The 14,532-nt window shown below is 37.3% G+C and overlaps 1 protein-coding gene across 2 annotated transcripts in view; it reads right to left on the bottom strand.

Moving 5' to 3' along the window:
• The window catches only part of atxn1 (ataxin 1), a 117,291-nt gene that overhangs the window by 34,820 nt on the left and 67,939 nt on the right, over positions 1-14,532 (bottom strand). For both annotated transcript variants that reach the window (XM_015379627.1, XM_015379628.1), the window contains one exon: positions 3,353-3,469. The gene's annotated coding sequence lies outside the window, so the exon portion shown is untranslated. The remainder of the gene's footprint in view (positions 1-3,352; positions 3,470-14,532) is intronic.

The raw sequence follows: 14,532 nt of genomic DNA, 5'->3' as shown, positions 1-14,532 counted from the left end.
GACTCCTAAATGACTCAAAACAGGGGGAGTTTAGATCAAAATTGCATTTTTGTACATGATGTACTAGGAAAATATCTGATCTCAGCAATGGACCCAGCTTGAGGTTAGATGTTTGTCCCAAAACTCTGACCATGACCCATTTTTCTATGTCAAAACACTTTTATCTACCAAGGTGACTACTACTGCTGTACAGTATTGCAGGCTTTTGCAGTGACAGAGAGAGACACAATGAGGATAAAAGTAAAAAGAAAACAGGACAAAGGGAGAGCAGAGGGATCAAGATACAAGTGAATGAAAGCAATGGGGATGTCTTTCCATAGTAGCAAGAAAGAGACAGACATCCAAGAAGAAAGACAGACAGCAGAGATCTATTAGCTAATACAACTCATGCAGACAGCATCCTGCTGCTTAGGGTATTGATTTAAGGATATTGCACCGAATGCTGTGTGAGTGAGTGATGGTTAAACTCTGGCTTTGTGCCTGAAGATATATCGTAGTACTACAACAGCTTCCTCTTCAAAGGCAATATTCAGGCTTCCTCTAGTAATCGTGTTTGTGTCTTTATGCACAAACATCTAAATGTTTTTGAGAGATGGTAGATGTAATGAAAGAGTGCAAGTGCTTATTATTCTAATAATTTTCTGATTAAAAAACAATCAATTATAACATAATTGTATGTTCAATTATTAAACATTAGATTTTTTATTAAGAAACGTAAAGGTTGTGGTTTAGGGAAGAGAAGGTAAGCAAACATGATGACCTCCTAAGTAAAAAAAAAAAAAAGTAGGGTTGTGTGTGCTTCAAAAGGACAGCATAATGGAATGTTTCAGCTCAAGACTTGCCAGCAGCACTTTTCCCATACGCCTTGGAGCCAAGACTAGCCCGCCAGCCAAGAATAGTACTAACTCTCTTTCTCACACACAAGCATTCACACTTTTTACTGTTTGGGCGACAGAAAAAAAAGGGATGAAAGTGTGAATAGCTGTCTTGCTCACTTAAAGGAGCACAGTGAAAGAGAAAAATAGCAAAGCTAGAACAAAAAAGGAAATATGAATTTTGTTGATGATTTCTTTGTTGTAGCAAAGCCTCTTGGCAATAAACCATAGGAAAACTTGCTAATATTCCTTTGAATGGTGCCTTGTTTTAAAAGAAAACATCTTTGTGGGTGGAGTAGCAAAGCTGTGCTGTTGGGTTGCACTCATGAAAAATAAATTTGCTTTCTTGCCAAAGCAAAACTATTTTTGGTGGGGGCAGTGTGATGGTGAGGCATGAAATCCTCCTATCCCCACTGGAGGCAGTCTCAGTTCAGACAGATGGTGAGATGAGATTCCACAGTCAGCAGGAATCTCTTCTCCTGAGGTTCCACTGAATGGGTCAGCGCTGTGTCACATACACGCCCTGCTACCGCATCCTCGCCATGCTGATGAAAGTATCGTAGCCACTCCAGTCAGTGAGAGTGCTTCCACCCAGGGAACCACGAGCATCCCCTCTTAAATACGTGGCTGGTCTACTTTTCATTTTGATTCTTCAACTTCACTTCAATCTAGAGTAGAGTGGATTGTAAAGGAAGGAAATCAGTTGCTATAAAGCGAAATGGATCTGATAGAGTTTCAAAGTGAAAGACTGCACGTGCAGAACATGGATCGTATTTTACTCTGAAACATCAGAACAACATTAGCTGCAGCTCCACCACAGAGCTACTAGAGAATCTCATTTCATAAAACAGCGTGGATGAAATGTTTATATGGCACAACTCATCTGTTTTATAAAGATAAAACCAGCTGTCACATATTTTTTTCGTCACATTAAATTTTACATGTGATCGCAGGCATGCGAGACATGGGTTGTACTGGCAAATAACCATTTTATTGTTTTATTTAAAGCCTGCATGTATACTACCATCTCATGATGACGTAATCCTTGCATGACCTAAGTTTATCCACTCTGAAACACTCCAGGGTACAGAAACCTAGATTTTAAAAATAAATCGAATCAAAATACTTTACATTTACCCGGTGTCTGATGCTGCAGGCATTTACACCATATAGTAAATGTTAAGTTATGCGTGTTTGACTACAAATTCTTGGCAGAATGTCTGAACATGAAGAAAAAACAGTGCAGGAGGAACTTTATTATTGGTAGGTAATGCAGACAGAATTAGTTTCCCCTGTGTTGTTCAAGTAGTCTCAATTCCAATCAACTAAACATTGAATTAGTGATGTTTAACTCTTGTTGAAAATTTGAAGATAAGATTTATTATTTCATTATTTAGTTACTGGGTGGCATCACATAAAAAAAAACCCAAATGTAATATGAGTAACAATCAATAAATGAAAGAAGCCACCCTTAAATTTTTTTTTTTTTTTTATCGACTCACTGTATCGACTCCTATCACCAATAACAGCCTAATAACAAATTGTAACAATGATATCAAGAAAAAAGCACAAGTTTACATCCTTGACCTAGCGTGTACTCAGCTGAAACGTCTGTTAGATAATCGCCAGCAGCTCCAAAGCTGCTACTCTCTGTAACTGACCCTGAGATCTTCAGTCTTAGTGGAAGTGAGGAGTGAGAATTTACCCCCCTCAGGATTATCAGTTCTTCACACATAATACATGTATGCTGCAAGAAGTGCAAATGCAAACAAACAAAACAAGAACAGTATTTTGTGGACTCATAATTTAAGGAATGAAACTGCTTTTTGTAGATGCACAGTATCCAGGCACACTGGGTTTTAAGGAACATCTTATCTAATTACAGTGAATTTAGTAAACAAGTAGTGTTATCTATACTAGCTGAGTTTTAGTGGCTGCATTCAGGCAACTAAATGCGCCTAAAACATCTCCATATCTTCAAAGAGCGACTGGTAAAGTGATATATCATATTGTATTGGTCAACTGATTGTGCTGCATGATAAATAATCAGGATTAGATGAGTAAACCACTTACTATATAAGCTGTGCTGTGGTTTTAAAGCTTTAACCAGAAAACAAAACTGAGCTTATGAGCTGCCAGTCCATTAAAATCAAACCCATTTTACTTAACATTCATCTGTGTAGTTCCCAGATTGACGGGTTTATCAGTAGAGCAGAGCTCCTGGCTACACGGAGAACAAGGCTGGAAAGTCCTTGATGCCAGAGCTTATAACATCAGATTAAACATGACAGTCAGACTTACAGCTTTTAGGCTGGAATAGCAGCGTGACAGCAGTTTGTGTGTTAAGACTCAGCAGTGAGCCTTGCCTTGTAGCTGGAGATGCAAGTCAAACTGCAACTAACTTATAGAAGCAAAAAGGGAACTGGATGAAACAGATTTAGCTTCATGGTAAAGATGCCAATTGTTACCATTCTCACCTCATTCAACACAACTGCTCCACACTTCCTTGTTTGTCAGCAGGTGGCACAGGCCATGGAGAGGCTTCCAGACTATATCCCACAATGCAGAACGTGGACTGAGGGACTCAGCACTCCCTGGTGAACAAAAGGAGCAAATGTTAAATGCAATGAGTGTATAAAATGGTTTTCAAAGCATTGATTTGAAAATTTTAAAAGTAGACTCTTGTGAGTCTCAAAAAAAATAACAGCACATTGCAGAATAAATTTGGTGACAAGGCTCAGGATATTTCTGTTTGTCTGCCAGTGAGAGCAACACATAACAAAGCTGTGATTCACAACAAAAAAGTGTGAATTTGATTTCTTTCCTTTAAGAAACGTTGCAGACAAAAGCCACATTTCTTAAAGGAAAGAAAGAGTATTTTGCGTCATTACCTTTTCCAAATACTAAAAAGCACAAACAACTCCATATTGCACAAGAAAACATATTTGTACTAAAAATTCCTTATTATTTGATATGGACTTTTACAACTGCGTATCCAGCAGGTAAAATAATATAATGTGGACCTTGCAGTCAGTAAGGAATGAGGAACATTTATCTGGCCACAAAAAAAAGGTTTGTACATTTAGTTTGATATGCTGCTTTTATTTTCCACTATAAAGATAAAAAAGGAAGATTTGTGGGCAAAGCATTGTAAGATATAAAACAAATTGCTTATCTTCCACTGTAAACTAACAAGTTATTAACGTTGGTGAATTTGTTTTTTCCCTCAAGCAGGGGGATACGGGGCACAGAAAAGTCTAAATTAAAGAGGAGACAATGGAGGGAGCAGACAAATCACTGCAATTTTCTAAATCTTTAACAACTGTTTTAGGCAGACAAATGTATTTTTGCTCTGGATTTGACAGGATTCCACTATAATATAGATGCAAACAAAACCACTGAACCCAGCAATTTGGAACAATTCATGCCTTGTGTTGCCTTCATTTGCAAACACTGCTTTTACATTAGTGCTTAAGAAAAAAAAACACGCTTATTTTGATGTACGCATCCCGAGAGGCTTTCTGCAGCTGGTATTTTATATGCAATCAGTGAATTACACACAGGTGACATCCCTCTGTTGCGTTCCTATAGCAATGCATAAAAATGCAATATGATCTGTCTGTTTGCACATTTCACAAATGCACCCTCAGACAAACCTTCCAAAAATAATGCATACTTGTTCATTAAATGTGGGCATACTGTATCAGAGCAAACCAATACTATTTAGTCTTTAAGACTATTGAGAAAAAAGATTTAAAACTGGTTTGCCTACAATTATCAATAGCACACAGCATGGTAAACTTGTGGATCATACTTCAATGTACAAATGAAATACTCTGCTTAACTTCATGTTATGATAAAATGCGTCATGTTTTAGGATGGGTGCAGGTTTTATGTTGTATTTGAGTCCTTCACTTAGTCTCCATCATTCCATTTTCCCTTCTCTTCATTATCCTCTGTTTACCACAGTGGCTTCTGATGTCATTAACTTTAGTATGTGCTGTAAGTTGTTCACTGTTTTCCTGCAGGATCCTCCTTCTGAACTGCCTTCTACAGAGGCCATGACGTGTTCTCCTTGGGTCTGGTTTTAAGTTTAACTCTTTATCATTAAGTAGTTTATTATATAATGTTGTTGAGTTTCTGTCAGTGTTTAGGTCATGCTCCAAACCCTCAAATCATAACACCCATGGTTACTATTGCAGAACGCGCCCTGTGCACTTTGTTCGGCACCTTTTCCCCTACTCTACCTTTAACACCTAAGTAGTTTCTCTAGCTATATTTTATATTCTCTCCATATAATCTAAATAGCCCAGTTCTTTTTAAAAAGCTATTCTATTTGCCTTGGCTGTAAATAAAGTGATATTCAACAATCAGGGGAAAGTGTGCCAACGTTGGACAAGCTAAGAATGCACTAGGTAATATCAAAGTTGTCATCTAAGAGGGAAGAGATTGTAAATTGTAAATAGTTGGACTTTAGCGCATTAGTACAACTCTTGAGGAACTTAAGAAACAACTATACTTTGACCTTATATCCATATTAAACCATAATGAGAGCACTCACAGTTTTGCACGTCAATATTGGTTTAATAGTTAAAGGTTAGGGGTTATACCTTTTTACAATCAAGCAGTCTGTGAGGCTTGTCTGTCAGCCTGCTTTATAATCCTGGATGTGTCTGAGGGCTGGATTGTTTATCATAAAAGTCATATTGTTGATATCTGCACTATTACATATTTCACTCTTGGGAATTAGGCATGGTGAATTAGTGCAATTTAAGCCTACCAACCACTGATATTTAGAAAGAAATTATGAACAGTGAGAGTTCAAGAGGATTATCCCACCAGGAACCTAGCTTTGAAACAGACTGCACTATTTAATGCACATATAGTGCACCAAAGATGTCCCTCACTTATAGGCATGTCCCTCATATGCAAAAAAGGGTGATATGTCAAAGCAGATATTTACAGCTAATCTTCAAAAGGTTGCATATCCTTTTTACTCAACTTGACACCAAACCATCCTGTTCCTATTCTAGCTCGGTAAAAAATAAGTGAAACTTCAGTAATAAAGAATGCCAAGAATTTTATTTTGTACTTTCTTCAAACTTAGAAATTGGCATAATTGTGCATTAATTTGTGCAACTGGCTTTAGATTGTAAAGTTAATTGTTGCATAACCTCCCACAAACTTAACTTTGCATTTCTATAGTCCCTTTGAAATTAACTTGGTGATATGTCAGGGCAATTTCCATTTATAATGCCTGTTTTTGACCAAATGTTGGCTTAATAGCTAATTTATATATAAAGTGCTTATTTACAGCAAACACTCTCTTAAGGTGTTTCTTTTTTTATGTTGTTGCTTTAATGCTTCCAGACAATGCTTCTGCTAATATAATCTAAAATGTCTTATTATACAAGGATTACAGGCTTCATCCTTTTCTTCCAAAGGTGATTCTATCCAAACACTCCAAATTTAGTTTCATGAGACAACGGGACTTACTTCCATGTATGATGACTGTTGTTCATGATTGCTATCTGGTTTTTATGTCATATATTGAGTAATGGCTTCTTATTCACTGAATGGCCTTTCTTCCAGTTAAATAGTTGACTCATTTAACTGCGAAAAAGATGCTCTCTTCCCAGCTTCAGCCAGCAACCTACTGTAACACGGTTTGGGTTCTGTGATTAATACATACTGTACATTTATTGAAAAAGTATGTTAGTCCCCAGTACACAATATCTGCCTCCTCCCTCAACAGTATAAATGTTAGTGATTACCATTGTATTTATACTTGTATATATTAAGTGAAGAGAGAACTCCCACATACACCGTAACAGACAGAGCAGGTTACCATCGATGGCGTACACATACTCTGTGGGACTAATTAATCTGGTTGTGTTGGAAATGTTGTGAATGTTACAGAGGATACAAGACACAAACTCCCTGCTGTTAGTCAGCTGCAGCAAGTGTGTGCCTCCGAATGTTTAAGGGATGCCAAACATCCTACTGACCCACTTTTTCTGAGTGTGACAAAGAAAAAAAAAATTGGTGAAGTGGGAGTAAATGTAGGCGACTCTCTTTCTGTTCTAATGTGCCCTTAAAGGCAACTGGGGTAGGAGTTACAGTTCGAAGGATGCATTAGTGACAGCCTTTTATGCACGCTTTTATAATATGCATGATGACTCAATTCTACAAAGGGCTGATAGCTGCTGTGAGCACAAAATACAACAATGGAAGAGTTAGGCAGAGAGAGAAACAGAGAGAATGAATATCCAATGTCAGATGTGGGAAAATCAATTGGATTCTGTGGCAGGCTTTAGCGAGGAGCTGAACTAAAGCCTTTACATGAATTACAATGGCTGCACACAGTAAACAGAAGGGTTTGAGTGAACTAAATTGTTTGCATAGAGAAGTCAAATAAAAAAAAATGCAACTACTGAGGCGATAGATTGACAGACATCAACTGGTGAAGGAAACCATCAATAGTATTAAAAAAGACAAGATAAAGACACAAAAAAAGAGGCTGCAACAACAAATTGAAAGGAAGTGGCAAGAAATGAAGAGGAAATCCAAAGCGACAGAGAAGGACAGGTGGCGAGAAATGAGAGTACAGAAAGGGAGGAATAGGATGGCAATGTACTGGCAGGCAGTGAGACAGAGAGAAACAGATGGTGGCAGAGAAGAGGCAGATACAAACTCACTGGGAGAACAACACTGGCACAGCCAGCAAGGCACAGCGGGGAGTATAAAAAGCTGAAGAAGGTCAGCAAAAAAGGGCGGAGGAAGATGATAAGGAGGGAGCAAAGCAGGACAAAGACTCAGTTGTGCATGGCAAAATGTTCAGCAACTTTTAGAAAACCAAAAAAACACAAGCCACACTTAAAAATGGCACTCTGACTGATATCTCACTGAAATAAAACATTTGTTTTGCTTGTAGGACCACATGTAGGTAGTTACCTTAGATAAGTATTGAATCACGTTTTCATTTAGTTCATTTCATTTTAGAATTGGACAATCAATCAACTTCAAATCTGCAGAGTTTCACTTCTTAACTTACCGACGTATGCATCACCGTCCAAGAGTTCAGTTAAGATTACAAGACTTAAATTACAGACTTAGATTCAAACTTTCATCAGGTTAATAATCTCGATCAATGGATCAGACTGGTATCGCTTAGGACACAACAGAACAATGTAAAATTGAGAGATTTTGTTTATATATTGTAAAAAAAAAATTTATCAATTTTTTATACTGTAAAAAAATTTATAAAAAAAAGTCATCTTAAAAGTTTTTAATATCATTCTCAATAATAAATGGGAAATGTTTTTAATTAGAGACTACCTTTTTGCATTTTACCACAGGCCTATTAGTAGCTTAGCTTTGGTGATCCAAGCAGTTGACGTTTGATGGGCCTCCTTACCATCATCATCATAATTCTAAACCTCCCTCCACAATCTTTATCAAAATCAGGTCAGGTAGAACTCTTTTCTTATTTCAGTCGAATAATATGGAATAATACAAAGCAAAAGAGTAATCCTGCCTCTGTTCAGGCGGATATATAATGCTGCATCTTTGCTATAACTGTTATAGATCTGTGGAAATGTTAGTAGGAGGTGAGTGTTCAGATAATTGCAATCAATTAAAAGGTCAGGTCAGCATTATGCAACAGGACGAGGCTCTTTACATGTTGTACAAGAGGTCAATGAGAAACGTGTGCAGAAGCTGGTGGACAACTAGGGAAGAGAGTGAAGTGAAAAGTTCTCCTTGCTTATGTTATGATTTAATTTTAACATTGTAAGTTGATGACTTTAATATTTTTTAAACAACCATAACATTATCATTTGCTTCTTTGTTTTTTTGTTGTTTTAAGATGAAGTTCTCTTTCAGGGTTCTGACTTGACAGATTTAATTGCGATCTATAGTAAGGAGCTATAGCAGAAGTTGAGGAATATATTCTCTGCCTGTTGCAGAAACGCCAAACGCACAAGTCAGGACTCTTTGTTCCAACCCATCATCTCCAATCTAGGATTCAGGCCGGCTAAATTAGTTGGGAACGGTTCGGTGTAAACCGCATTAAGTGAGCTTCTGATTGAATAGCAAAACATAGCGAAGCTGACAACTCCTTTGTATGTGCATTTATGTCATTCTGCACATTCAGATTCAATGAGCTTTGAGGTTTTCCACAGCATTGAACCATAATTACACAGCATCACATTTGGCAAGCTCTATTGTTGAATTCCTCCCATGCAACAACTTGCACTAAGTGCTTTTTGCTTTCAAACAAAAAGAACAGAGAGTGTTGCATATCAAAGATCAACCTAAAAAATGCTTAGATAGACTTGCAAGTTAACAGGAAACATCATTTTGAATGTGGCACATTGTATTTCACCTAGAGTTAAGCATAATTTAACATAAAAGTATTCATTTGCATATTTAATGTCAAAGTTTTTTTCATTGAACCAATTTTCCCCAAAAACAGAATAAAATTCTTTTTGAAAACTTATTTGAAAAAAACGCTATTGGTAGTCCTAATAATCAGCCCTCTCTCCCGATTTTCAATCAGATTCAATTCTGGACTCTGGTTAGGTCATTCCACACATTTCCAATATTTCCTCATCATGACTTTTAAGCAAAACTAACAACATGCATAAATAATTAAGGCATAATTGAGGTTTCAAATTATCCAGTAAGAAAAAAAAAACTGTTGTGAGCAACTGGAAACAGGAAAGCTTTGAATTTGTTTTCTGACGCAGAAGGCCTTTTCTGACTACAGGTCTGCAGGAAGCTTTTTTTTAGAGTGCAGCACCTCAGTAAGCAAGAACATCCTCAGCAGGCTGGGATCCAATTCTGGGATCAACAAAAAGGTCTGCACCTAATGACCTGAGTGACCTGATTAAGTTTTTACATAGTTAGCTGGTCAGAAATATGCCGAGGTAGGGCCATCCATTAGCTGCTTTGTAGGTTATTATGGGATTTGAAAAGTGATTCAAATCTGCACTGAAAGACAGGCTCGTTTGAATGGAGTTGTAGAAGCTCTGAGCACCGTTATCTAACTTAACAACTATGGTTTGTATGATGCTGTGTTACAGTCGCCTTTTCTCTCAATATTAATGCAGCATCAGTTTGAGAAAGACATATAAAACTTTTATTCTACTCTTAACCTCTTAAGTAGTCTGGGTGTTAATGAATTGCGATTAAAATGTGTGCTTCCGAGTCCAAAATAGCCCAGTATTTCTGGTGTCTCTATTAACCTTTATAAGATTGTGGAAAGATTTTCAAATTATTGATGAACAGCCAAAATAAGCAGTGTTTCACCTGATTAGTCTTACAGGAAAAAAAGTGTTATTAAGTATAGGGATGTATGAAATATCAGCATTAATATCTGTTCACATTTTTTCATTTGTTAATAATAGGGTAGGGTGATCAGTCATGTGTTGTTTGTTAGGTCATGTGACCTTGATGTTGATACGGTGCAGGATTGTGGGTGTTAAACTGAATCAGAGAAGCGATGTCATTACTGTGGTTAATTTTTCATGCAGCCCAATCGGTAGATAAATATATAATATTTTTTAATACCTGTTATCCAATATCAGTATTGAATATCAATATCTGCCCAGATGTTCATATCGATGTGAACTTACAAATTGGAAAAGCTGCACAACGATCATTATAAGCCTTTTGCATCCTAACTTTTTGTTAGTCTTTACAGGACTATAACTGTTGCATTCAATTTACATTAAGATAAAGCTATTTGGCCACAAAAACTCCAGAAGAGTCCTGAATAAAACAATTAATCTGCAGAAAGTATATTAAGCTCTAATTACAGTGAAGTACGTCTATGATGCCAGGAGGCTTTTCTCTTCTAAATCCCTGGAAACCATTATGAGCTTTGATTTCCATGGCATTTCGTTTCAGCGATTCATCAAGTTGCACTTGGTTAAAAAATAAAGGGTCACAATCAAGCAGAGGTTAGAGTAAAGTAATGAACAGACCAATCACTTGTGCTAAAGATCAATCCAGGTTAATTCAAATCAAATATGAAAGTTAAATCAAAAATCTAAGCCTTCAGAAAACTGAAACTGGGTCGTCACCTGCTCTTTTATCATGGTAGTGATTCGAAACGTCTGAGTTAGAGTCCTATCAGATCTTAAAAACGGAGAAACCGTGAGTCATGCAACATAAGAAGTTTCAAGCCACTCAGATCAACTTTAAAAAAAATGCAAAACGTATAAATGAGTAACATTTACTTCACTGTTTCAAAGAGTGTTTAATAAATTGTCCAAAGTGACAAATTAAAAACAGAGTGTTGTCTTCTCTAGCGAGGGACCAAATGATTGATTTGCATACAACTCTTCTATCAATTGTGTGAATGGCCTTCTGGTGCTTTTGGACACAGTGAGTAATAAGTTTATGATCAAGCATGTGTTTCTGCGACTGTGTGCGCCAATCTGAACCAAATGTTCTCTCTGTGAGTGTTTCTCTGAGCTAGACTGCATGCTGGCATATCTAGACTCTGAATACTTGTGTTCATTCAACCATCACTTCATCTGTTTTAGGGATCACATTCTTCACATTCAGTCTTTGCCAGATGTACTGGCACTCTGCTTGGTGCACAAGTTTTGATGAACATGGTAGTTGTTTTTTTATGTAGACAGACATTGAAGCCATTAAAAATCAGATCTCATGCTAATGTTTTGAAATGTTTACACTCAGAAGGCTCTTTTACTCCAAGTTGCCGTTAAATATGATCTTTTCCTAGATAAATGTATTGAATAGGTTTAGTGGGATGAAAAAACACCCTTATTAAAAAAAATCCACTCCAAACTTTAACTCAAACATCATGTTTAGTTGTGTGAACATTTCTGATTTTTTTCTCTTCTTCCTCTCTCGACTCAGACCAACTGCAGTTCATTTGTTAAAGGCACTGCAGACAATCACACTCACAGGAACACGTACGCATAGATGAAATACCTCCGGAGCTGACGTAGTGTCTGACAGCTGCTTACTTTCTTGAGACAGAAGAATGCATTGAATTTTTCTGAGGGTGTGTAGTCCAAGCGGCTGACCATCGCTGCAATATGGAGGAAATGCCTCCCTAAACCACAACTCAGTTTCCCGAGGGCCTCACAATCATGCAATAAAACAAAGGAAGGTTCAATATGGCCAGAGCAAGGAAGATTCGCAAAGGGGTAGAAACAGATGGTCCAGCCAGAAAGAGTTTGTATTTAACCTTTTCAAGTGCCATAAAGATAAACATAAACTTGTAATATAGTATTTTGAACTGCTTCAGCAATAGCTGCAGTAGGGCAATTGCTGTAAATGACAGCAGGACTATGCTAGATATGCTAGAGTATGGACACAGCTTCAAGACAATAAAGACCCAGAAGTGTTAAAGAGTCAATGCAAAAATGCAGAAGGCTGAAGTAATACAAACATGGCTGCGCCAAATAAGCAAAAGGACACAATTGTTGTTTTTGTGGACGGGAAGATGGTTGGGCGTTTTTCCCGACCAGATTTGGCCAGAGTAAGGTTTCTAAGGTAACCCCGTGAAACAAATCAAAAATGTGAAAAGTCACAGCTGCAACTTGAAACTGGACCTGGGAGGCAGGTACCCAATAAGCTTGAAGAATTGCACTTAATGTGCGACTCTTTTGGGAACACTCTCTGCAGGATGCTTCCCAGATTGCAGATTGACACTTGTAGTTCAATTTGAATTCTACACGATATCAATCTGGCTTATGCCAGGTTATTCTGTTACAGTTTAAGGTTCCTAACCTATGACAAGCCAAATAAGGAGTACTAAACTACAAAAAAAAAAAAAAAATAAAAAATAAAAAATAAAAAAATTGTAAACGGAGAGTAAACTGTGTGTGCATCTGGCAGTTCGAGACTCAGGTGTGTGGAACAAAGAAATCAGCATTTTAAAAGTTCGAACTGAACGTGCAATTAGTCAAATTGGATTTTCAATGCAAACAAGATAAAGTTTAAAAGCAAATTAGTGTAGTTTTCAATTATTAAATAGTTTTTACTTTTGTTTCACCTTCTTAAATACAGTTTTATTTGAGAGAAATTCAGATCAAAATACACTTAATTTAGAATTTTGGATATAAAGATTCACTCTGGTTAATTGAAATTTAGTTTCTGCACTTCTGATGGAACAAGATTCTGCCCAGAAGAAAAGCTAATGTCTGCACACCATTAACTGGAAATATACATACAATAAGTCAAATAACTAACACATCAACCCAGAGAAGAGGATACATATGGCAGTTATAGTCTCTGCACTGAAACATCTGCTATTTCAGCAGAAAATGAATTCATTTAAAACTGTAGCTTTAGATGTTTGATATGATATTTTTTATACATAAATGATAAAGGAATATGCTGTATTTGTGTGATTTGGGTTTTTCAGGATATTCTAATAGCTTCTTCATGTTTGATGACAATATGTTTTCAGAATCCACGTTTCCCACTAAGACCTACAAACACAGCCTCTTGTGTCTGATTTTAAAGACTATGAATGAGTATATGAAGACAGCATGAACACATCCAGACAAACAAACAGAACAAACTTCTAATGTGTCTCTAAATTGTAAGAGACCCTGCTGAGAGGAAAGGAAGCCAGCTTTCTTTGCCAAGCCTCTGTTTGGCAGTCAAACAAGGACTCATACACTAACCTACTCTCTTACAAGCACAAGCACACTCACACGCTGAGCTGAACATTTTTTAATTGGCCCTGATCTGACGGTTACTGTTCTTGCTTCTCTCTTCACCTCAATGTGCTACCCCCAAGTAAAAGCACAGCTGGAATATGGGCATGTGCTCTTAAATGTGTGGATCTCAGAGTTTTTTTTTCACTTATGTGTCTGTGTTAAAGAACAGCAAGGTGCCATTTTCAGTGAATAATGAACAGGAATGGTCACTGTATGCAAGATTAATCGGGTCTCAGTAGGTGTGTTTCTCCTAAAAAGAACACGTGTGAATATGTACAGAATATGCACAGCAGAGGTGATTTCTTTATCCATTCCAACCTAAATAGAATATTTGACACTTCCAGATTAGCTTTGAAGGTAAAAAGGATCCGTTTTGCTACAGCTCAGATATCTTCAGTCTTTGCACTACAATGCTTCACATATTAAAAATCTGTGACCACAGGAGAGTGCTATAGAGCACTGAAGCCTTCCAGAAAGCCTTGACAAACTAAATCTTTCAACGTCCCCTAAACTTCTAGTCTACAAAGGAGTGCGTGGGTGGATTGCACTCGATCTGTGGAAGATTTATGTCCCTTATATGAAAAGCGGATTGCACCCATCCCTGCAATATTTTGGCAAAGCTTTTATAATCAACACTCACGCTGCAGACACTCGCAACTATGAGCAAAGCAAGGTCAATACAAAGAGGATGAGAGAAGCATGAGTGGTCTGCGTGTGTGTGTGCGTGTGTGTGTGCGTGTGTGTGAGAGAGAGTGTGACGACATCATTACTAGAGCAGAGCACTCTACGGCTGATTGATGGAGATGAGGTTGTTATGGTCGAATGCTGTGAGCTTATTGCCCAGCAACCAGACACAATTGGACCTGGCCACTATGTGACCATGTGCATGTGTGTGTGTTATAAAATGAGGGATACTCTAACGATCTGTTGCATAAAAAAAAAATAAA

Source organism: Cyprinodon variegatus, unplaced genomic scaffold, assembly GCF_000732505.1.
Source record: "Cyprinodon variegatus isolate N-32 unplaced genomic scaffold, C_variegatus-1.0 Scaffold196, whole genome shotgun sequence".
NCBI lineage: Eukaryota > Metazoa > Chordata > Actinopteri > Cyprinodontiformes > Cyprinodontidae > Cyprinodon > Cyprinodon variegatus.
This window is presented reverse-complemented; position numbering and strand designations above follow the sequence as displayed.